This window comes from Schistocerca americana, chromosome 2 (genome assembly GCF_021461395.2).
Source record: "Schistocerca americana isolate TAMUIC-IGC-003095 chromosome 2, iqSchAmer2.1, whole genome shotgun sequence".
Classification (NCBI taxonomy): Eukaryota; Metazoa; Arthropoda; class Insecta; order Orthoptera; family Acrididae; genus Schistocerca; species Schistocerca americana.
Window position 1 is genome coordinate 535,479,881 of NC_060120.1, and position 26,406 is coordinate 535,506,286.

At 42.0% G+C, this 26,406-nt stretch overlaps 1 protein-coding gene and 1 pseudogene across 1 annotated transcript in view; one reads left to right on the forward strand and one right to left on the reverse strand.

Moving 5' to 3' along the window:
- The window catches only part of LOC124594151, a 1,388,778-nt gene that overhangs the window by 960,635 nt on the left and 401,737 nt on the right, over window positions 1-26,406 (reverse strand). The window lies entirely within an intron of this gene.
- LOC124597575 lies at window positions 10,164-10,280 on the forward strand (annotated as a pseudogene).

Here is a 26,406-nt window from a genome sequence, read left to right on the forward strand (position 1 = left end):
ATATTGGAGTATTAACCTCAACAAGCGGTTCTTGCTGCATCTACACTCTGCAATCAACCTTATGGTGTGAGGCGAAGGGTACTTTGAGTATCACTGTTACTCCTTCCCTGTCCCAGTCAGGAACAGGACACTGGAATAACGTTTGTTGGTATGTCTCCGTGTAACGTCTCTCTTGTACGTTGGCCACTGGAGTTGGCTGAGGACTTCCCGCCCATTTAGGCATTATTTGTTTCGTTTGTTTGTATTGAGAGTCAACTGCCAATCCTTGCATCAGGCAGAGTCCCTTTGCAGTTCTTCGCTACAATTTTCCAGGGTTGCGGCTTGTTATAGGCAGGGTGTCTCACCTGTCGACATGCACATTTTCTCTGGTGTTTCGGCAGATATTTGCAATTTTGTTTCTGCTGTCAGCCCAAACAAATACTGCTCACTGCATCTATCATGCAACGCCAAACGTCGATGGAAAGCATTGGTTTGGTTTTCGTTAGAAACAAAGTGACTTTTAAAGTAATTATTTGACAGATCGGCACCAAATTACTCTAGTGTGCTATTCGTTTTATTAATGTATGTTAACAGAACAGTAAAACGCGAGCAACCAAAAGCACAGCACCAAAACAGCACTGTCCTGGCCTGCGCTGTCTGTTACCACTATGCAGAAGTGATGCTCAAGTCTCTGCTGGATTATCGATTATTCTTCGTGTTAATATATCGATAAAACGAATAACGCACTAGATTAATTTGGGGCCTCTCTATCGAATGGGTGCGTAAATTACTTGTTTAAAAATCATTTTGTCTTTAACGGGAAACAAACTGACGCTTCTCATCAACGCTAGGAGTCGGACGTCGGACTTGATAAGCAGTATTTGTTTGGGCTGACTACAGTTACTCATTGCAAAAACGAAACTGAAAATATTTGCTGAAACACCAGAGAAAATGCGCCTCACGACACACAGGAAAAACACTCGGTACACAAAGAGTGTGACGAGTAAATGTGTATAAGATCAAATATTTCTTTTGGTGACTGAGGATGGAGTACTGAACAATACATAAGTATTTACGTCATTTTAAGATTACTTACAACTATCATATGTCGTATGTTTTTAGGTTGGGTAGTACTTCCAAGTACATGTGGCAAGAGCAACCCATTTATGATTGTTTTCCCATGGACAAAAGATCTAGTTTTGAAGTTTGGATGCATAGATGCAAAATGCTTAGTCTATACTGAGAGGATTAGTCCACATAGTGGTGCAATTACGACCGTGCAGAAAACATCAGGTAGTAAATACAACGTGTCAAGAGAAGCGTTGCGAACCACTATGTGGTCTTACTGGGCCTCCCGTGAGGAACAGTCAGTATTGTGGGGTACCACAGGAACGATCATCTGAAGCGAAGAAGTCTAGTAAATATGGAGTCTAAATTGCATACCTCTGTAGCTGTGAACTCTTCTTCATCTTTGATACTGTAAACGAAACTCTTCTACTACAAGCTGTTCGGTTTCCATATTCAGAAAGCTGCTACTATGGTCCAAAATTTGCACTCTGAAGTTATGGCCACTTGCTCATCTTCGCTACTATGAACACATTTCTTCTACTGAACAAATGCTCATAGCTTTCTTGTTTTGGTCCATACTGCCTCATTCTAAAACATGGATAGCTGAGAGCCTCCAGTAAAAGAAATTAGTTTCACATTATAGAAGATGAAGAAGTGCTCGTAGATCTTAAGGCATTTTAGACCCCACGTTTACTAAGCGTTTTTTCTTCGAATTATCGATCGTGTCATATCCCTCAATATTGAAGATTTCTCCTGAGACACAACATTAATGGTTCCATAGCACCTTGAAGTACGCCTGACGTTTCATGTCTGAAGATTTCTTTCCGTTAATAATATATACTTTGTTCTGTTTGTCAGGATCTCTTCATTCCAGTCACAAAGCTGGTCTATTTCCCATACTTTCGTATTCTGGTCCTTTGGCGACATTGAGGAACAGTGTCAAACGGCCCCCGGAAATGAAGAAATACAGCACCGATCTTGGCGCCGGTATCTACTGCCTTCTGGGTCTTAAGATGTTACTTCCTCGGCTTTATATTTTTAGAAATTCAGCTGAAAAGTACTTTCTGGCTGGAACAGGTAATCTCAATATCCAAGAAAGGTATTTGTAGTCACTGACGGTCGTAGATGTTGATCATAGTAAAGTAATATAAGTAGAGCTGCGGTAGCCTATATTATTGTGGCTGATGTTAAATTATAGCAACATTTTTAGCCCTCTTCAAATGCCCTGAAACTAGCTTGGAAGATCTATCACATATATAATTGTCTATGTGAAATCGAACAAGGTACAAGAAACCTCCAGTGTAGCTTCTATATGACCTAGAACTCTGGAGTTGAAGACTTCTTTGTTATTGTATCGTTATGTCCTGACATTACAATGAACATACTGTCTAGCTTGTCTTACAGCACTGCATTGCTCGCTACAGTCGGAACGTGGTAATGTTTTCTGTAAGTAGCTTAAGGTGCGTCTAGACCTGCAAACTAATCGACGACACGTAACCCGCAACTGTGCACGTTTCCTGTGAGTCAATAGGCACGGACCACTTACTATGAGTTTCTCCGGCGATCACTAAGAAATGCTCAAACACAGTTGGGTCTGTATATTTGCGTCTTTATAGCCGTTACTGCGTTCTGGAGCAGCTGTCACACAGAATTCTCAGACAAGGATCTCAAAATGTGCGTGTGAATTCCTAAGGGACCAAACTGCTGAGGTTATCGGTCCCTAAACTTAAACCTAGTGAAACTAACTTATGCTAAGAACAGCACACACACCTATGCCCGAGCGAGGATTCGAACCTCAGGCAAGGATCTATGTGACAGTTTTTCCATGATGTTTACAAATGTATACGCAAAGATAGACGGCAGCTTAAATAAGGGACTGTTTCCAAGACTGTACTATATTTCCCATATGCTAATCTGTCAGACAAAAGTCTCAACTGAAACTCAAGCGATTTGGGTTTAAATATAAACTTGCATAATTTTCTCTGCTTATGACATTTTATAACTGACAGGGAATTTGCTTTCAAAAGACTACACTGTAGCAGACGAGAAAAAGTAACTTTGTTTAGGTACAGTTACGGAAAAAGAGGTCGAAATTTTTCATCTGTAAAAAGCTACTACACTTTGTACATGCAATACAAGAAAATGAGGCAGAGTAATTGCATTTCTCGTGCATTGTGTTTCAATCTAAACTTCAAGCCCCGCTGAAGCCACTCATTGAATATTAGATCATGTAGTACTATCCAAATGCGCGGATGTTTACTGCTGCATCCCACCCATTATTCTAGATAGTCCAAAAATTTTCTATGTGATTCAGAATGGCTGATTTAGCTGGTTTTTCGAGATGCAATAAGGCGCCTCAATGTTTGTCAAACCATGATCAACGCGGCTATTGTCATCTTTGAAGACCGAAGTCTCCACAGGACACTCTTCATGAAGATGTAAAAGGAAGAGCAGCATTTGGTCACCGACTATTTTCAAGCAAACATCCTGATTCATGTTCATAATAACACAAGTGACCCAAGTCGTAGTACGGAAAAACGTGTCTGAAGCCATCACAGACTCACCTCCGATACGATAGACATCCTTCACACACACACACACACACACACACACACATACACACACACACTGTGGGTTAAACGCCTCACTGAGCTGCCAGGGCACTTAACGCCTTCTGTAATTACAAAAAAGTCGCACTTGTTGAACCACTACTATCCTCCAACCAGCTACCGTTCAGTTTCTATTTGGCCCACTGAAGACGCGCAGTAGTATATGTCGCCATGAGCAATGGCCTTCTGTATGGTACCTGACTCAAAATGTCAATTCCATACTGTTCCGTTCGCAATGTTTGCTCGGAAAATGGTTCAGATGGGCCTGCATTCAGTGGCGACCGCAATTCATATCGGTTTTTTAAATGATTACTAATGACGAGACGTGGCAGTTATCTACGGTCCCTGTCGATTAAGATATTTTCACGACGACTGTTCTTACTCCGTTTTACATGGCTGCGAGTGGTACATCATTCCTTGTAAACACGTTGTAGGGGCCGCGTTGTGGCACACGTAACTTTAATCATGGTGGTGTCGCGGTCACGTCCAAACACAACAGCTCCTTTATGCAATTATGTTAAATCTCGACGTCGAGCTGTCTTACTGCACTGATCCATGTAGCTGACAGAACACACACAACACTTCACTGTCATGACTTTGTAAGTGATGGAGGAGTGTCACATGACCACCTGAGACAGTGTACAGTAATTGCACAATGTTAAAATATGAAGAACTGAGAAAAGCTCGAAATGGATAAATGTTATGTAATCAAAGTAAGTGATAAGAATAAGGAGAGGATTGATAAGTGGATCAAGAGTCATGTGGAAACATTTGTATCATACAGAACGAAATATTAACTCTTAAGAATTCTTATGAAATAGTGACCAAGCAACAATTGAACTTGATGGGAACATTGAATAATGACCTGAAGCTATTAAATGTGGTCATATCGGAAAGAGTGGGGAAGGTACGAAAGTTGCTCACACAAATATACGCATCACTCGTGTTGACGTGGCTGGTGCATACATTTATGTGAAATAGAGAATGGGAAAAGAAAGGGAAGGGATGGGTAGAAACTCGTGACTTACAGCCTCACAGGGCATTGAGGTAATTTACTGGCGAAAGTTGAAAGTGTGTGTCCCCATTGCATTACCACAATACCCTGTGTGGCTAAAAGTCACGAATTCCCACTCATCCGTTCCCTTTCTTTCCCCGTTGTCTATTTCACATAATTGCTAACACTAAAAAAGTGATAAAAGCTCGTGTAGAGACGCAGATGGAAAAAACGAATGAATGGAAAAGGGAATTTGTCCAAAGTGTGTATGTAAAGGAGACGGGGTATTATCATTAGAGGGCGCCCTTGTGCAGACCAATCAGTAAAAAAGTTGAGGATATTGAAATCCAAGGCTCAAATGATGTGACAGTTGCAAACAAGGGTCTATCTGAGACTGAGGAATTAAAATTACGTAATTTTCACCCTATGACACAGCTGGAGAGTTACATCCGGTGATATTTCTTAAATCATTCCAAAGCGTATTCTCTTCAGGATGAAGAGAGTGCAGGAAAATCAGTTTTTAGTAGGTTACCTGAGAGCGGACATCACCCAATCATGTTTTATGCATCAAGAAGGTGGTCATATGATTTCAATGATTTCCAGATAGTACAGGGTGATTCAAAAAGAATACCACAACTTTAAAAATGTGTATTTAATGAAAGAAACATAATATAACCTTCTCTTATACATCATTACAAAGAGTATTTAAAAAGGTTTTTTTTTCACTCAAAAACAAGTTCAGAGATGTTCAATATGGCCCCCTCCAGACACACGAGCAATATCAACCCGATACTCCAACTCGTTCCACACTCTCTGTAGCATATCAGGCGTAACAGTTTGGATAGCTGCTGTTATTTCTCGTTTCAAATCATCAATGGTGGCTGGGAGAGGTGGCCGAAACACCATATCCTTAACATACCCCCATAAGAAAAAATCGCAGGGGGTAAGATCAGGGTTTCTTGGAGGCCAGTGATGACGTGCTCTGTCACGGGCTGCCTGGCGGCCGATCCATCGCCTCGGGTAGTTGACGTTCAGGTAGTTACGGACAGATAAGTGCCAATGTGGTGGCGCTCCATCCTGCTGAAATATGAATTGTTGTGCTTCTTGTTCGAGCTGAGGGAACAGCCAATTCTCTAACATCTCCAGATACTGTAGTCCAGTTACAGTAGCACCTTCGAAGAAAAAGGGACCAAAAACTTTATTGGCTGAAATGGCGAACAAATGTACAACTAAATGAAACTTTATAGCTCCCTTAATTCGCCGACAGATAGTGCTTAGCTCTGCCTTTTGTCGTTGCAGAGTTTTAAATTCCTAAAGTTGTGGTATTCTTTTTGAATCACCCTGTATTTCAAAATCGTTTCTGGTCTAACGACGCTCAAAGCTGGCTAAACCTCGAAATATTAGACTCTGGGAGATGTATGTATCTAGAGAAATATCTGGACGACCCCCTGACCTTGAATCACCTGTTATGAATTTGTGTAAGCCGTCTACCTTACCATGGTAAGGGAAAAGTTATTGGTAGAAATCTAGGTGATGTACAAGGGTTATTGGATTACCTGGACCACTTAGATCGGTTGAAGAATGGTATGTCTAACGGAGGATCTCCAGAGGGTAGAGTGGGTCTTAATGGTCAATCCTGGAAGCCTGGTGGAAAAAACTAGCGTTCGAATAGAGAGGTGACTAATAGTCACTAATAATGACTAGTGACTAATAATCGTCCTGAAGGATGACCAGGAAATAGTAAAGGAACATTTAGTAATAAACCAGTATATTGTAAAAATAGGATTCAGGTGGGCAAGAACGATTAACAGTTTCCTTAAGGAGAGATCATAGAACAAGGAAGGAAAGAGGAACGGTAGGAGCGGTCGGGGGAATGCCCCTTTCTCCGCCCCTGTCAGCAGGGGTTACAATTTAAGACGTTATCGAACCTCAACCAACGGGCCGTTTGCGGTAAGGGAGTGGCCTGGCAAGATAGGAGGGGAATGCATTGTCTGCATTAGTTGCGTACGTCGTATATTTTATCTGGAGCCCGTGATAACATTAAACAATAAGACAGGGTCTGTGTTATATCATTTTGATTACTGGTGATTATTGACTTTGCCTCCAAAGTTCCAATTTCGAGACAAGTGTCGTATTAGATAATTGTTGTAATTGGTCGTTTAGCGTGTATGGCAGATTTTTTGCGAAGACTACGTCAAACATGAATTGGTTTTAAGTTTTGTGAAAAGGATTACAATGAAAGCTGCATTGGAAATTATATCATATTATTTCTCTGTTGTGTGGTACTAATAAAAGGAGCTGTGAAAAATGAAGGCTGGCTGATAGCGCCTAAGAAATAGGTTACGGGACACTTACACCGATATCTGGACTGAATGTGTATGGGTGGGATTAAGTTACGATAGAGGGTTGTGTATTATTATACGTTAAGAGAGATTAATAATGGTTCCATAAGCGGAATCACAACGGAAGACAGTTATTTGCTAGGTGTTCTAATGTAATTTATTAAAGTGATGATGGCAGAAGGCAACAGTACTTGCATTAGCCTAATGTTTGAAACGTCCCCTGCCGTGCATGATTAGTCAAGCGGTCTAAGGCGCTGCAGTTATGGACTGTGCGGCTGATTCCGGCGGAGGTTCGAGTCCCCCCTCGGGCATGGGTATGTGTGTTTGTCCTTAGGATAATTTAGATTAAGTACTGTGTAAGCTTAGGGACTGATGACCTTAGCAGTTAAGTCCCATAAGATTTCACACACATTTGAACATTTTTGAAACGTCCCCTTAGAAAAATTAGAAATGACTGTGCTGGTAAACATCTACTTTATCTGATACAAAGACAGCTTAGTAAAACTGAACGTACTCAGACAGTTCTCTCTTTCCTTATTCTGATAATCACTAAACTGAGACACAATATTTTTTAGCGCCATGCAATCTGACTTTAAAAAAATCCCTACAAAAGAATGGCCCTGACTGACAATAACCTATACCTTTCATGAATCCCTTACCTCACAAAAATCTTCGTTACTCGAACTACTGCAATACAGCGAGCGCCAGTACTGCCAGCTAAATAAAAGATTCTAACTACTGAAGGCACTAACTACTGATAGACATAGTTAGCAAATGTAAGATTTTAATAGAGAAAAAACAACGTATTTACATTAATAATGTTCAAAAGTCATCATATATATATATCTATCAATTCATGACACCCATCTTTACAAATTGCCTTTTTCTGGCGGACACACGTCCAGATCGTCCGCTTATCAAAACTCTGGCATCTTTCTCCCCACATCCACCACTGCTGGCGGCTCACCTCCAACTGCACAACGCTACGAACGGTTCACATCGAACTGCCCAACACTCCATTAGCGAATATTTCAACAATGCCAACCAGCCACAAACTGCACACAACACAGTCAGTGATTTTCATACAGAGCGCTACGTGGCGTTACCAACATAAAAACCTAAACAGCCTACTTACATGTTTAGTGTGATTATGTCAATGGATTCCTCTATGGAGTAATCTTAAGAGTGTATCATGAAGGTCAGGTATCATGGATGTATCGTGAGGATATAAGAAGGTTAAATGGCTGTAAAGATTGTAAGAGAAAGTATGTAGATAATGTTGATCCCTACGGATGGTTTTAGTACCGACTGAGCTGACACAGAAGTGTCATTTTGTCTGGGAGCCGAGGTTTATGACGGACAGCTTACATCAACCATTTAAATTACTGCACCAGGAGATTGCGCGGTGTAGACATGTAATGATGTGAGGTTATATAGGCAGCTGAGAGGGAAACCACTGTCAGGACAATGGAGGTTTTCCGTGAGTTAACAGAAATTGGTATACGTTGCGGAAAGCATAATGAAAGTTAACGGGGCCTCGCTGCTGATAAAACGACCGGTGAAGCGCGTAACTGGCCAGTAGCAGCGTGCAGCCGACATCCGAGCGAGAATTAGGCGGCCCCCAGAGAGGCCATAACCTCGCCAGCCGAGTTGAAAAAAACTTCTGTTCTCATCTGTACGTGATTTTGTAAATATCTCAGCACCCAGCTAGATTTGAATTATACTGAATTTAAAGGGCTTAGTTCGTGATTATAATGACTCACTTGTGGTCAGGATTTCAAGTATCGCATAACTGTAATAAATCTAACCTGAGGTGACTGATTTGCAGTTGAGATTTTAGTGGTGTTTGGGCGGATTGATATGATGATCTGCGAATCAGTTTAAAATCAGAATTGAGTTTAAACATAGTCACGGCATACTCGCTCTTTTTTCTTATACACTGCGACAGCAGCGCACCAAGCGGACAGCAAGCTACATTTCTGAATATTATATACGTCTGACAATGCGTCGGTCGCTGGGGCGATCTGAAGGCTATATTATCGTTGCAGACACAAGTTCGCTTATATCGCTTGTAATTCTTTTCATTACTATTACCGGTTTCGACGGATCCACGCTGTTATCAGCGAAACTTGTAACACTATTAGATGTACAGTGTCGTAGAAAGCATCTACACCTAATAATGTTACAAGATCCGATGACGACAGCGTAGATCTGTCGAAACCGATAACAGTAATAAAAAGAATTACCAGTGATATTGGCAAACTTGATTCTTTAAGAATAATAATTCTAAATACATCTGATGAGTGCGAACAGTATCGTTTATATAGATTTTAACGTAGTTTTTACAATAGGGAGCGAACGTAATGGCATGAAAATCGACGACATTTTCAAAATGACACCACATATGCCTTTCCTTAGTTGGTTGGTTGGTTGGTTCGGGGAAGGAGACCAGACAGTGAGGTCATCGGTCTCATCGGATTAGGGAAGGACGGGGAAGGAAGTCGGCCGTGCCTTTTCAAAGGAACCACCCCGGCATTTACCTGGAGCGATATAGGGAAATCACGGAAAACCTAAATCAGGATGGCCGGACGCGGGATTGAACCGTCGACCTCCCGAATGCGAGTCCAGTGTCTAACCACTGCGCCACCCCGCTCGGTTTTCCTTAGTTCCCTAAGAATCTAGGGAAGTATGAAAAGTTACGTTACGGGACAGCTTATTTACGATTCTCTTGTATCGTGCGGATATTTCTGAAGATTTTCGTTTTCTTTTAAGAACAAGAATTGGGTAGTTAACAGAATAAGACCTGAACTTTTACAAAACGACGTCTCATATGTACACTCTAACGTGAAGTTTTCTTCGCTACACTTACTGACAAATCTGTGAATGGGGAACACAGAAAACGTAGAACATTTGTATGGGAAGCAATAACTGCATCATTTGCAACTGCAGGTGAATGGAAAACCACTCAGACGTGATAATAAAACGTCAAAAGCAATAAAATTACTTCCTAACACAGAAGAAACCATTTCCACAATTTTAGCTACATCTCAGCCACAACAGCAAAAATCTTCACACATTAGCTTTTGAAGCAGCAGTATTTATATTTACCAAAATATTCATGTACTGGAAAGTCAAGTGAAGTGTGAGACTGTGAAGATCAATAGACTCTATGCCAACTGCCATCCGCAGTGGTAACACCGGTTCCCGTCAGATCACCGAAGTTAAGCGCTGTCGGGCTGGGCTAGCACTTGGATGGGTGACCATCCGGTCTGCCGAGCGCTGTTGGCAAGCGGGGAGCACTCAGCCCTAGTGAGGCAAACTGAGGAGCTACTTGACTGAGAAGTGGGGGCTCCGGTCTCGGAAACTGACATACGGCTGGGAGAGCGGTGTGCTGACCACAGGCCCCTCCATATCCGCATCCAGTGACGCTTGTGGGCTGAGGATGACACGGCGGCGGGTCGGTACCGTTAGGCCTTCATGGCCTGTTCGGGAGGAGTTAAGTTTTATTTTACACCATACGAAATTATTACTACATGTGAAGGAAACTACCAATCATAATAAGAACAGACAACAACAGAGGTATATGCTTCTCATGCATGAAGTATGTGTTTATATTCCCTTGCTTTCATCGAGGAAAGTGCTGTTACACTCATATTCTACAGTATTTCTTCATGAATATGTTCTAGCTTATGCCACTGAATCAGTCACATTTGGCTGTTCCTGCATTTATTTTACAATCGTTGATGACTCTTGACAATTTACTGATGCTTGGAACGCAAGAACGTAATAACTATATCGTTAATTAACTAGAAAAATATTATAAAAACCAATCGTCAGTGTTATAGCTGGCTTTCTCGCCTCTAGAGGCGCTAGTGTTATTTTGTCAGACGGTAACAATTTTCACAGAAGTGAGTGTCGCGACTGTATATGTTACTTGTCGTGTAACTGTCCTTATAGAGAGGGAGAAATATTTTATGAAAGGTGCATTGTGTTTGTTCTGTGTAAGTGGGTTATCTTTAGAGAGTTACGATTTTTGGAATAACACTTATTTCACAGGACTTCCTGGAAACGTGATGTCATTTTGCGTCACACGCAATATCGACAACAGCAGAACCTGCTATCGTCTTTGGTTAGCGTTCGATGAGAGTCTCTTTCTCATGGGTATCAGCTCACACATGTCGCTAGCGAAAGAAATATACCAACCAGAAATGCCATTGGTTTGCAGGAAGTCTTGTGAGATGAGTTTTGCCGGAGAAATATGTTTCAAAGAAGAATATGAATATTAATGCTCATCGTTCCACTCGCACCAATTTAAGCTGTCCACTTAGGTTCTTCCCTAACAACACACTTGGAGGTTGCCACTTCTTCGGAAGTAAAGACCTAAATACTTGTGAGAAGAAATAACATGGATTTTATTGCTGATCGCTTAAATCGCAGCAATTAAAGCTGTTACCTTAGGTTCCTGTTTGACCACACACTCAGTAATCGCAACATATTCAGAAGTAAACAGTCAAATATTTATTTCAAACTTCGTTCTATAATCAGACGGAAATATTAAATAAAAGAAGCCCCAGAATGTGTTAACAACGCAAAGACGGAAAAAATTTGCATGTGGAGGGACGGTAATCTACATCCTTTGACTCTGCAAATCACGATGATCTATATTCATTAAACCTTTTTCTTGGGCGGGGGGAGGAGTGAACAAGGCAAATAAAAATATTTATTAACAAGGTATGAGGCCAATAAACATACGTGTGTCCGTCAACAAGGAATACTGAGAGTGTGTGAAGAGGCGTAACGCCGGGACATTAGGGCTTAGTGACGTGACTGTTGCCTCCTATGAATGTCGTATCGACGATGTGTTATTAAGTGACATTTTATTATAAATATGTAGTGTTTGTAATAAATATTCAATGTCCCGTTTCCCTGAAATGGCATATTGCAAGTTATAGTACGAAACAGCTAAAAATGCCAAAATGAATAAGTCATCTGCCTCATCGATTATAGAATTGCGTGTGCCGTCACGTTTGCAGGTAGTCTTGTGAAATGAGAGCTGTGATACTTTTCGATAATCGTATTACGCACGTTGCCGCTCGCCAATTTCTGAGCACCCAGCAAAGTTACTAATTCAGGACTGGATTACTATTGCGATATAGCAAATATTAAGGCGATTATTATTAATCAGGCCCCATTTTCGAGTGTCATCTCCCGAGGTCGAGAACTTGCATTCGTTGCGTGTAGATTTCTACGGAACAAAGGTCGACAAACAACATCCTTCCGAGAATAGTAAGCACTCGAAGGATATAGGAGAACCGACACAACGGTCGACGCTAGTCACCGTTAATTCCAGTGAGAACGCAATAAAGATTGAAAAATAAAGAATCAATACAAGCAAAATGATGATTAGCATTGCCTTATATGAGATGCGATCTCCTACGCCACAGACACGATAATAAACCTCGCACGTTAACCGCAAATGTTTACGTCTGTGTGCCTCATGTTTTGTAGTCGAATTTGCGAGAAAGAAATCCCAAGAATTTGAGTTACTTTCGCTGCCTTACAAATAGCCCGACAATTTCTAATTTGTGTGATGAATGGCGGCTAACTATAAACGTGGGAAAATGTGCGGATGAGTAGGTAAAACAAACCTGTAATGTCAGGATACTGCATTAGTATTGTACTGCTTGACATAGTCACGTGGTTTAAATATCTTGCGTAACGTTGCAAAGCGATATGAAATGGAACGAGCATGTGGGAACTGTGGTAGGGAAGGCGAATGGTCGACTTAGGTTTATTGGGAGAATTTTGGGAAAATATGGTTCATCTGTAAAACAGCCCGTATATAGGACGCTGGTGCGACCTATTCTTGAATAAGTGTTAGGGACATGCTTTGGGAACTCAAATGGGAATACCTGGAGGAAAGGTGACATTCTTTTCGAAGAGCACTATTGAGAAAATTTAGAGAACCGGCATTTGAAGCTGACTACTGAATGATTGTATTGCCGCCAGCATATATTGCGTCTAAGGATCACGAAGATAAGAAACGGAAAATTTTCATACAAAGGCATGTAGGTAGTCGTTATTCTCTCGCTCTATCTGCGAGTGGAGCAGGAAGGGAAATGACTACTAGTGGTACATGGTACCCTCCGCCACCCATCGCACGGTGGTTTGCGGAATTTCTATATAGATAACCAGAGGACAGCATTGGCAGTCCTTGTTTATGGCTCCCTAGACGACCGTAGACTACAATTGACTTACATTCGCCTGTCACGTTAATGTGACCACCAGCCAAATCCGCAGCGAAACGTGCAGGAAGAGTGTCAGTGATCTTGTGGAAGGTACAGACAGGGATGTGGCACATGCCGACACCAGTGCTGTGGCAAGCAGCGCTGGATTTCTCGGCTGAAGATCTATTGCGTGAACAGGCCGCACGAGGTGGTCCCATACATTCTCGACTTGGTTTACATCAAGGGAGTTTGGTGTCCAGGGGTCCGGTAAACCCAACCAGGTGCTCTTCGAACAACGCACGTACACTGCGAGCTGTGTGACTGGCTGTACTGTCCTGCTGGTCGATACCATAATGCTAAGAGGAAAAAAAAACTTCATGTATGGGTGGATACCACGGAGTGCCAAGAAAACATTCTGCTGACCACAATGCCCCCTCTACCGCCTTGTACACTTCCGACGATTGTTGCAATGTGTTTACTTTCTGTCCGATGGAGCATAAAACGTGGCTCATCGCAAAAGTCCACCTGTTGCCATTCAATAGACGTCCAGTTTTCATAATGGCGTGGAAATTCCAGCCATTGTCGTCGATGATCAGCAGTCAGCACGGGAGCACGAACCAAGTGTGTGCTGCGAAGGCGTATATGCAGCAACACTCTCTGACCGGTTGTTTAGGAGACACTGTTGATAGTCCCTTGGTTTATCCGAGTGCTCAGTTGCTCAGCAGTTGTACGTCTGTTTACCCGTACACATCTCCGCAACTGCCGCTTAACCCTGTCATCTACGACCTACGGTGCACCACAGTTGCCAAGGCGCCGGTTTCGGATAGCCATGCACGGAATACTTTAACCACAGAGGCACGCGAACAGTTAACGGACTTAGCTGTCAAAGAAATATTTCTTCCCCTGGCCCGAAAGCCGATCACCATGCCTTTTGGAAGTGAGATAAATTTCTCCGTTTCTGCATTGCAACAACGACTATACTGTTTCTTGCGTCCCCGCGACACGCTTTAAACATCATCCACTGCTAGAGCAGCCACTTGCCATCTGTGGTTGTTTTTGGACGTTGACGTCGAATATAGTCGGTGGTCCCATCAATGTGACTGCACCATGTATTTTGAGTGAGCCACAAATAGTTGGGGGACTGACATCAACCTGTTTACCATGAAGCTAGTGTATCAGATCTTATGACACTGGTTTACTCTACAACCAAAAAAATAGCGGCCGTTGAGCAGCGGACAAATGACAAATCACGTCAGAGGGAATAATGAACAATTTTTTTTTGTCAGTCGTGGTACTGCACGTTGCGCAAGAGGGAGAGGCCTGAAAGCTACACTACTGGCCATTAAAATTGCTACACCACGAAGATGACGTGCTACAGACGCGAAATTTAACCAACAGGAAGAAGATGCTGTGATATGCAAATGATTAGCTTTTCAGAGCATTCACACAACGTGCTGATATGAGGAAAGTTTCCAACCGATTTCGCATAGACAAACAGCAGTTGACCGGCGTTGCATGGTGAAACGTTGTTGTGATGCCTCTTGTAAGGAGCAGAAATGCGTACCATCACGTTCCCGACTTCGATAAAGGTCGGATTGTAGCCTATCGCGATTGCGGTTTATCGTATCGCGACATTGCTGCTCGCGTTGGTCGAGATCCAATGACTGTTAGCAGAATATGGAATCGGTGGGTTCAGGAAGGTAATACGGAACGCCGTCTGGATCCCAACGGCAGGCATCTTACCCGCATGGGTGTAACGGATCGTCCAGCCACGTCTCGATCCCTGAGTCAACGGATGGAGACGTTTGCAAGACAACAACCATCTGCACGAACAGTTCGACGACGTTTGCAGCAAAATGGAGTATCACCTCGGAGACCATGGCTCCGGTTACTCTTGACGCTGCATCACAGACAGGAGCGCCTGCGATGGTGTACTCAACGACGAACCTGGGTGCACGAATGGCAAAACGTCATTTTTTCGGATGAATCCAGGTTCTGTTTACAGCATCACGGTGGTCGCATCCGTGTTTGGCGACATCGCGGTGAACGCACATTGGAAGCGTGTATTCGTCATCGCCATACTGGCGTATCACCCGGCGTGATGGTATGGGGTGCCATTGGTTACTCGTCTCGGTCATCTCTTGTTCGCATTGACGGCACTTTGAACGGTGGACGTTACATTTCAGATGTGTTACGACCCGTGTCTCTGCCCTTCATTCGATCCCTGCGAAACCCTACATTTCAGCAGGATAATGCACGACCGCATGTTGCAGGTCCTGTAGGGGCCTTTCTGGATACAGAAAATGTTCGACTGTTGCCCTGGCCATCACATTCTCCAGACCTCTCACCAATTGAAAACGTCTGGTCAATGGTGGCCGAGCAACTGGCTCGTCACAATACGCCAGTCACTACTCTTGATGAACTGTGGTATCGTGTTGAAGCTGCATGGGCAGCTGTACCTGTACACGTTATCCAAGCTCTGTTCGACACAGTGCCCAGGCATATCAAGGCCGTTATTACGGCCAGAGGTGCTTGTTCTGGGAAATGACTTCTCAGGATCCATGCACCCAAATTGCGTGAAAATGTAATCACATGTCGGTTCTAGTATAATGTCCAATGAATACCCGTTTATTCTCTGCATTTCTTCTTGGTGTAGCAATTTTAATGGCCAGTAGAGTATTTTCGTACTCGTGAGGCGGCACCCATTGCACACAGGGGGGTGAGGGGAACGGAGCGGACGACGCTGCTGTGGTGACGTCAAAGGGCGGGGCGAGGGTCAGGAAGACAGTGGCTGTGCCGGCACGGCGAAACTTGTAATGAGCGCTGCTGCCACCGACAGCTGCGGCTAGGGGGGTGGCGAGCCCGCAGCGGTGTCACACCACCCCCCGCGGCCCACCGTCATCTTCACACGCAGGTCTTCTCTAATCTTCTGTTTGCACACACACGCACACACACACCGTTGAGCAAAATCCTCACGACCACTGCCCTCCGCGAGACTAAAGGCCTTCTGGCGAACTTTCGGGCACGTAATGCAGCAAAGAAAATACATAAGCGGAGCAGAGAGGAATGGCGAATCGTTCTGACGACGATATAGAGGCCAGATGAAGAAATTCACCGACGTAAGCGACTTTGGCAAGTGATAAATTGCTATGGCTCGCCCACTGGAAGGGAGCATCTGGCAAACAGTGAAACTAGTCGGCTGTTCTCGTGATTGACTGAAGAGTAGACAACAAGCCTTTGGATTTCCAATTTTCTTCACAGGACGTGGAGGTCGAAGACTTGCCCTCTCTGCAAAGACCAGGATAGGCGACGATCAGTGGCATATGTGACTTGAGAGTACAGTAATGATGCAGGCACAAGTGTCACAGAGAACACGGTTTAACACACATGATTAAACATGGGGCTCTGCAACAGACGTACCATAGCTGTTCCCATAATGACCGGACAACATCATCAATCACTGCAGTGGGTCCTAGATCTTCGAGCTTGGAACATGGATCAACGTATCACGTGGTCGGTTGAATCACGAATCTTGTAACACAAGGTGTACGGTCGTTCATAGATAATTCAGGCAAACGGCTGCTCGAAATATGCAGCGCACCAAGGACGCAGTCTGGTGGAAGCGGTTTATTCTGAGGGGGACATTCACCTGGGCTTTCATGGTACCTATGGTAGTAATCGAAAGCACCATGGCAGCTGAGGACTACGTGAAAAATACTTCGGATCACACGCGTCCCTTCACACCTGATGTCTTCCCCGATGATGATGGCATGTTGCAGCGGGATAACAGTCCATGTAACAAGGCGAGAAACGGTGATCTGACGGGGATGGTAGTGAATTTTGTCAATAAAATTGGTTTATCTGAACCAAATGGAACACATCTGGATGGCTATAGAGCTCCAGCTCTGCGCCGACAAACCACCGTCTCGCAATTTAAGGGGACAGTATGACTTGTGCGTTGAGGTCTAGTGTCACATATCTCTGGAAACCTACCAAGTAAAGGGAACCATGCCACGCAGAATATCTATTGTTCTGTGTTCGATAGGTAGACCTACACACTCTTCATCTGGTGGTCATAATATTTTGACTCATCCTAGTAGATCAAGGACACAACCTTTTCCGTGTAAGTACTCACAAGAAGGAATTATGTATTGCAAAATTAAGATTCTGGCAAACCCAAACGATTTCTTCTTTCGACCTTAGCATCCACGTACGTTTTTGTCTGAGGCGGAAAAATGTTCAAATGTGTGGGAATTCCTAAGGGACCAAACTGCTGAGGTCATCGGTCCCTAGACTTGCACACTACGTAAACTAACTTATGCTAAGAACAACATACACACACATGTCTGAGAGAGTACTCGAACCTCCGGCGGGAGAGGCCGTTCGGCTGTCTGAAATGACTCCACCATTGTATTACAAAAATAAAATTGAAAATATCTTCAGCGGCATCAGAGAAAAGACACTTGTAGGCTCTGAGGAGGCCTTACGAGAACATTTTGTCAAACTATAATGAAACAAATTCAGATTATTTTGTAGATGAGATAAATGCGTTCAGGAAAATATCAGCATTTAATATCTGTAGTAGCCTCTAGGACGATTTTGAAACAAATAGCAATTTGCAGCAAATCGAAATAAATAATTGCATCATGATTCAGTGATTCGGTTGAGTATCGGGAAACGTTGAGCATACATCGAGTGCAGCATCTGCAGAATACCACTGAAGTCAGTAATACGGATCAAATATCCTGGTGTGTTGCTAAGAAGCGATATGGAGACGAAAAAGACAAAGACCGATTTATAGCGAGAAAGAGTAAGGAGGTGTGTGGAAGAGAATCGTGCAGTGTGGGGAAACCGGACGAGAAAATAATCGAAGCGCTTGAGCTCTGGTGCTATAGAAGACGGTATAAAATTAAATAGACTAAAGAAATACGGAAGTTTTGTGCAGAGTCAACGAGAAGGAATTTATGCAAAACTCTGCCTGAAAGAAGGAATAAGGTAATAGTGTAACAGAACACCGTTACACATTTCCATAGCGTGTTGTCAATATCTTATATTACTTATTAGTAATTATTCATTGTGACTATGGGAAGGAGATTTTATAAAAAATTTTGAAAGGTATGCTGCAATTAACAATTGAACGCTTTGTAAAATGTTTTCCAACACATGGCAGGGATGATACAGCAATCAGTAATATACGCTGAAGAAACAAATAGTCGGTCTTGGTTGCAGGGTGTATTTGTTATTTATTTACCAATGACGCGTTTCTCCTGATTCAGGTATCTTCAGACTGGCTGAATATTAGATGGGGATAGGCACATGGGATACCGAGCATAGTAAACGTCCCATCGTATAATTGCCCTCGTCAAATATTCGGACACATTGCGCCCGTCACTTGTTGACACATGTGACGTAGTCCAATGCATGCAAAACAGGTTGCCGTCTACATATACCTATCACTATGCAAACACGTTGGAGATGTAGTTGCTCACAGGCGGCATCACATTGAGGCGTGCGACAAGTGTTCGCTTTTCTTGTTGTAGATAATTTTTATTTGCTCTTACATCAATAGCAAAATTTTCTAGGTCGTTCAGGTATACGGTTCCTTCCAATATATTTAAATTTATGAACTCACTCCATTTCAACTATTTGTGGTTCTGTGTATTTTGGGGTAATTTTTATATTTTTCATCTATTATGATGACCACTTCTATTCTTCCTGCAAGATTTGTTTAACTATTTGCTTCTGTCAAATTATCTCAAAGTACCGGTTTTGTGATTCAGATGCTTACATTTATTTTGCGAAACGCAGTTCAACAATAAAAGTGATAAGCATTTTTCTTGTGTAACACGAGTATTTATTTCAAATGGCTTAGATATTTCTCCCACAAATTTTATTTTAAATTTCGTTTTCCTTAGAGTTACACAAATTGCGTTTGCTTATATTTCGGTAATCGACACTGATATTTACTTATTCGCCATACACTTCAAATGATTTTTCCTCGTTGTTTTCATCAATTACGTTTAGTGCTGTCGATTTTATCAGACTCCTTTCAGTTATGTAAATACGACAGTCTTTCATCTGCAGACGAGCGAGTGAAATTGTTGGAACTCGATGTCGAGGTTTATTTATTGTAACGAAACATAACAATAAATAACCATCAATGTTGAGTGGCAAGAATGTTATCGGCTCGTGTTACTAGAAACAACACATCACGCAGCAAACGTTACTCTGGACTTTCTGGTTCTCTGACGTTTCATACCCTTGTGACGCTACCTTACATGGCGGAAGTTGTTTCTCCGAGATGTGCTTCCGGTCAGAACTGCTGGTATTTCTTAGGACCCTGGAGTCGAGTATACATACAGGAAATTTTATTGTAACAGCTGCAACACTTATACCGATTAGTAACAGGTTTATATTAAGTAACTGTATTTCTACGATTATGAAATGTTTATTCTTTGTTAGTTAGCATCATTAATTTGTGACAGGAAATTAGAGTTCTTTAATATACATACGGAAAAAATGGCTCTGAGCACTATGGGACTTAACATCTATGGTCATCAGTCCCCTAGAACTTAGAACTACTTAAACCTAACTAACCGAAGGACAGCACACAACACCCAGCCATCACGAGGCAGAGAAAATCCCTGACCCCGCCGGGAATCGAACCCGGGACATACGGAAAAAGATAAATGATTGTTTAAAATAACGAAATTTTATAATATGTTTAAGTTTACAGGATAAACAATGTGTATTGGAACCTGGTTCATGCTTGGGGCACTTGTATTGTAAAATGTAAAAGCTGTAGTGCAGTCCCTCCGCAACGGAAGTGCCACGGCGAAATGTAAAAGGTGGTTTTGGTGGTCGAACTGGGCCCCTCCTTGGTGTGAATGGTACGCAGTCAGTGATTAGCCGTTACACGGTACACATTGACGGTGCCAAGGGAGGCAATTGGAAGCTGTCTTGCAAGGAATTTGGCTTCGGATGTGGACTTGGCTGTTGCTTGGTATTTTCGGCAATAAGGAGTGGCTCTAATACATTAAAAATCCGTCGCCAAGAAAAATTGTTATAGAGAATTTAAACATCAAGAGCCGTGAGTATTGTCAGCAGCCATGTCGCTTGCCAGCACAACTTCGCCACTGCTCCACCAACCTCATGCATACTGATTTATATCAGAGCATGGACCAGTTAATTTGTGTGAGTGATTTAAATAATAATCCAAATGCTATAAATCTATGTTAGAAACCATATCTTCTATCCTGATCACGAACCTATGCAGGGTCCTCTCCTAAGTGTTACTAAAATCGAGTATCCTGTTTCAAGTGAACTATTATTGATTATTTGTGTTTGTCAGATGTGTAAAGATTAGCAAAAGTTGAAGTTAAACCACAAAATTGAATTAGTTAGAATTTTACTAAAGTACTATTAGTTTATTACAAAGTATCGTTTTGCAAAAATACAGTGCCAGATTGTGGAAATGTTACTGTCTAAAATACCTGCTTCACAGGTGATGAAAGAAATCAAATAAGTTTAACTCGTTTGAAACATAATTTAGCCTTGATTACTATCATGAATGATTTTTTTAAGTTAATTGAGCTGAGTGTTGATTAATTACCCTTGAAAAGTAAAATGTAAACTATTCCAACTGAAGTTAAAATTAATTTTGTTTGAATTGGTCTTTGCTACTGAAATAATCATAGGGCTTGACTAGGGACACTATACTAGTTTATGGGCCCCCATCATATTGTTCACATATTAGGAATAATAGTAGGACTATTATTTCTACTAAGGAAATTTGATACATTTCTGTAAATGGGAGTACAAACAGTGTAATTGTGATATTAACTGTTTTTATTAGTAGTTGTTAGAAGTCAGTTAAGTCAGAAGCCCCTCCTGTCTAATTTTAGTTCTGATGTTCTTGCAGTAACATTTCAGTACTGATTCAAGTATTTACTTTGAGTGCACCTCTTATTAGTGTGAGTTTGGTACAATTTTACTTTCCATGATTACTGGTTTGTGCAGTATTGATAACTGCTGCTACCCACAGCTCAGAGTGCCCTGTGTCCGTTTGTATCCTGTGTGCTATTCAAAGGGAATACTATCGCAAGTAACTTCAATAACTGATATACAATTTTCTTAAACTTATGTCTCCGAATTATTGTGCCTAATTGGGCTGGCGACCGTTCATTTTTTTCTCTCTTATATGACTTTTACTACTTTCATTAACCCCAAAGTTAAAATCTGTTTAGTTTTCCATTAATTGCGATATATTCAATATTACAGTCCGATACCTTTATCCATTAGATACACACGCAGTCAAAATTCCCAAATACTCTCAGAGGGTAACATTAGCTTGTGTCACTGCAGGCTAGTGTTATACAGCCCCAAGCTCAGCGTCCCTTTATGTTATAAGTGGCCGATTATTCATCCTGCTGCTTTCGATTCAATATATCGTGTGCAGTGATGTCTTTTGTACTAGTGTAACCATTACAACATCTGAAGTCCAAAAGTTTAACAGTCTGGATATTTTTTACAGTGAAATTCAACTTGAAAGTAACAGGAACGAATCAAAAGCTTAGATTATAATCTGAATTCAGTATATGCGACTTCATTGTTTTTTATGATTAAGCTGACAAGCACCACACAACATTTAGAGCGTCAGTATATTTCTTCATTAATTTTGTCTTTCCTGTAACAAAACTAAGTGGGCGAAACAATCAATTTTCAGATAACTTCGTTGTACATTGTGAAAAGTAATGTTTCACCGATCTCACTACAGTTTAATTCGTAGGTATAAAAAAAACCTACAAAGCTTTTGTATATACTCGTAGGAAATACAAGTCGCATACATTATAAAAATAGTAATCACGTTATGCTGATAGCGAAATAACAAATGTCGTTTCCGTCAGTGCCAAAGACTTCCTGATGTGTTGCGTGGCGTGGTTCTGGAATTCTGCCAAGAAAAAAACACGAATGTGTCTTTTTGAGCCAAACAAATGTCAGAGGCTTTGCATTACGTCCACTTAATAGGCAGTTCACTCGTTTAAAGCTGGATCGTGTGTGATTGCGGCGCACTATAAACAGTACTTACTTCGAGAAAACTGGAGCCTCAATATGTAGCGTAAGAGAACAAGAGTTACTCAAACAAAAAAGGTAGTTTGGTACATTTGTCTGAAAACCGGCTACCGCTCCTTGCTACATGTTTTCTATAGATTTTGCAACACTTTGTATACTAAAAATATCTGCCTGCTTGTACTCCTATATAAGTTTCTGCTTTGGAACAATGAACGCTGAAGTTCATTCGCATACTACGCATACTCTGTGAGAGACGGTAACGTTGTATGACGTGTCAGTTTACCAATAATACATTTCGTCCGGGCTTTGCGGAGCCCAGCTTTCGTTAGCTGTTGCGTGACAGTAAATCACGTTGGTCAAATAGCAATAGTGAATTATCTGCAAACTAAATTTTGTGCCGGAATACATAACACGTATAACTACCGTTTGGATCAAAAATTTGCGTCATTCCTAATCACTCTTTGTAACAGATGAATCAGTACTTTATGCAATATAGTGACTAGTTGTGCGTGATCCGAGATTGAAGGCACAGGTCCAAGAATCCACTCTGTGCAATTTCCAACCATGGAGGGGATTTGTCTACTCTGGTGGTCGAGGATGACAGTGAGACTTTCTAGAGGGGAGTTTAATAAGTAATGCAACACTTTTTTTCCTGAAAGCAGTTTGGTTTTATTCAGGATACCAATACACGATATTACTCCTCACTCTTTTGGCTACAAAACCTTATTTTTCAACATACGTCCGTTCAACGCGACGTTCTTACGCCACCCTACTGGGAGGGCCTGATACCACTCCTCTGGTCGACCTCAGAACCAGCGTCTTGCTGCACAACAACCTCCTCAACGACCACGTACTGCTTCCCGCGGAGAGCATTCTTCATTAGGCCCAACAGATGCTTTTTATGGTCTTTTGCTAGGCGGCGAGCAACCTAGCGGGTACGCATTCAGCTGACGAACGATAGCACAGTGGTGCAGCGAGGTGTTTGATTGTGATCCGTCGATCACCTCGAATAAGAGTGTCCGCACGTTCCAACATTGCAGGAGTCACAGTTGTGTGCGGTCGGTCGGCACGAGTGAGATCGGATAGGTTTGAGTGACTTTGTTGCGATGATGACGGACGCCTCGCGCAACGAATCGCTGTGCTTTTGTTCATTGCCAGGTCTCCATAGACATTCTGAAAGTGATTATGAGTATATCCGATGTTATAGTTTTCCGTCAAAAGCAACTCAGTGGCAGGCTCTCTGCTTGGAACGCACCTCCGTTACAGATGCCATTTTGAAGGCTATGTACAGCGCTGCGACCAGTCGGAACTTCATGAATCTTTGGGAGCCGAAGAGGGAATATTCCACGCCGTCCTACAACAAATTCCGCATTGTTTTCAGTCGAAATTGGTCGAGGAAAAAAAAAGTGTTGCATTATTTAATGAACGCTACTCGTATAACTGCTTATAAATACTGGAGGGTCCTTCACTACAGTCTTCATTGGTAATGGTTTTCTCGTATTTAAACTATTTCTCATCGAGGTAGTTTTCAGTCTCTCCTTAAAGATCTTGGTAATGGTAGTATCCGTCTCTATACACTCGTAGTGCAACACTACACTTTTTTTTTCCAACGATGGATGACTTGGCGGTAATCTTGATTGTATGAGTCTCTCATTTGGCTCTTCGGGAAACGTTTGATCTCGTGGTCCTCCTGGAAATATCTGCCAAGATATGTTGCAGAAACGTTGCAGAGTATGACGAAAGACTTTGTCAGACTTCTCCATCGTTACAAAATTCTCGGAATATCATATGGCCTAAGGGATATGCAATGGAGCACTTGGATGAAACAAACTTCATTGCACAAGTGAAGAAATACATCAATGTACACAAAACACAGCACTGTTATAGAACTCAAGCAAAAATATGTGCACCACTCTTCCACCTTTTTCGAAGATAAGTGCACTCGTTTATACTCTGAGCGAATAGCAGGCACAGTTCCGAAAATAAATTCGAGAAATATTTAGCTCACGAAACCACTCACGAGCTCTCTCGCTTTCACAACAATCACATAATGAGCTTCCAAACCATAGCAGCGTGCCACCGCGGGGAGCGCTGAATAACGTGCCGCAGTCTGTCTATGTATTTTCCATCTGTTTGGTACCACGAATGCAAACACGTAGCTACCAACAAACAAAAAATTAATAACGTAACCCTATTTTGTCAGATAATATTCTTCGGAAGACATCCATTTTCGGTTTCAAAACAGGGAACAAGAGAACAAAGGGAAAATTTTGTACTTGTTCAAAGAATTTAATCTTTTGCATTATTAATTATTAATACTGAGAAAATATAGTGAAAAATTCCAGAGACCAGCTCAAGTAATGCAAAGCGCAGCGCGCTAGTTTGCGGAACAGCGACGTGAGACAAATCAGACCGAATGCGCACGGCTCAGTAATGAAAATGGGCTGGTACACCGACCACACTGAGTGTGATGTTTAGGCGGTTTCCCAGATTAGTTTAGGCAAACGCTGGGCTGGTCTCCAAATTCAGACTCATATGATACAATACACAAATAGTTAAAATGTAATAACACACAGGACAAAGTTTACACGTTTCGAAGACAGCTGGCGCAGCCGGAGTGCCGCCCTTGTGTTAACTTCACGACTGTGGCGTCACGAAGGGCATCTGGACACAGAAATAAATAACATAATGGAATGAAATTTTCACTTCGCAGCGGAGTGTGAGCATATATGAAACTTCCCGGCAGATTAAAACTGCGTGCCGGACCGAGACTCGAAATTCGGATCTTTGCCTTTTGCGGGCAAGTGCTCTACCAATTTTTTTCCCCTCATTTTGTTCGTTATTTTTTGTCTGTGCGGACGTCACATGACATGCATTTGAGTACATCGTTGAATGCATCACCCTTATTATTTATTTATCTTATTACATAGGGCTGCCAGCCCCCTATCCCATTACGCTGACGTGTGGCCGAGCGGTTCTAGGCGCTTCAGTCTGGAACCACGCGACCGTTACGGTCGCAGTTTCGAATCCTACCTCGGGCATTGATGTGTGTGATGTCCTTAGGTTAGTTAGGTTTAAGTACGACTAATGACCTCAGATGTTAGGTCCAATAGTGCTCAGAACCATTTGAACCAATACGCTGAGCAACCGTGCCTGCGACGAACTGAGCTACCCTAGAACGACTCATGACCCCTCCTCACAGCATTACTTCCGCCATGTCTCCGCTATATCGTTTGTTCCACTGATGGTCTTCCAGGTTTCACAGGAGAGTTACTGTGATGTTTGGAAGGTAGGACACGAGGCCGGAAATGAAACTGTGAGGATTGATCGCAAATCGTGGTTGGGTAGCTCAGTTGGTAGAACACTTGCCCTCGAACGGCAAAGGTCCCGAGTTCAAGTGTCGGTCTGGCACACAGTTTTAATCTACCAGGATATTGATGACTGACTCACTGACTCAACATCACCCAGCCCAAACCGCCAAGAATAGAAACTTGAAATTAGGAGAAGGTGTGAATTTTATACTGTAGCCATTGTTCAAAATCGAATTTTTTGCAATTCCAACCCTAAGGGGGTGTGAGTGAAAGCTTCTTTTGAAAATATATGGTACTTAAAGAACTACTTAAGTATTTTTAAAGTTTATGAACATTGGTATTTGACTTCTCGGTTACAAATTAAAAGAAATACGTGTTTCAGTGTTCTGGAAATTGAACCCCCAAGGGGGTGAAATAGGGGATGAGATTTTCACAAAAATATTTTGTTATGAAAGCATTTTTAAAGCTAAATTTATGATAATTTCAAGTTGCTTTCTCATTAGAAATAAAAATGCGTGTTTCACTGTTTTGGGAAATTCAAGTCTTATGGGATGGAACGAGCAATTAACGTCTTTACGGAAACATTTCTTTGTGCAAACATTTTTAAAGTTAAATCTACGAAAATTTGTATTTGGCTTTTCTGTTGGAAATAAAACATACGCATGTCACTGATTTTCGAAATTTAACGCTAAGGGGCTGAAATAGAAGATGAAACTTTTATGCAAATATCTCACTGCCAAAGCATTTTTAAAGAAATATCTTTGTAAAGTGGTATTTGGCTTTTCGGTTACAGATGGAAAAATA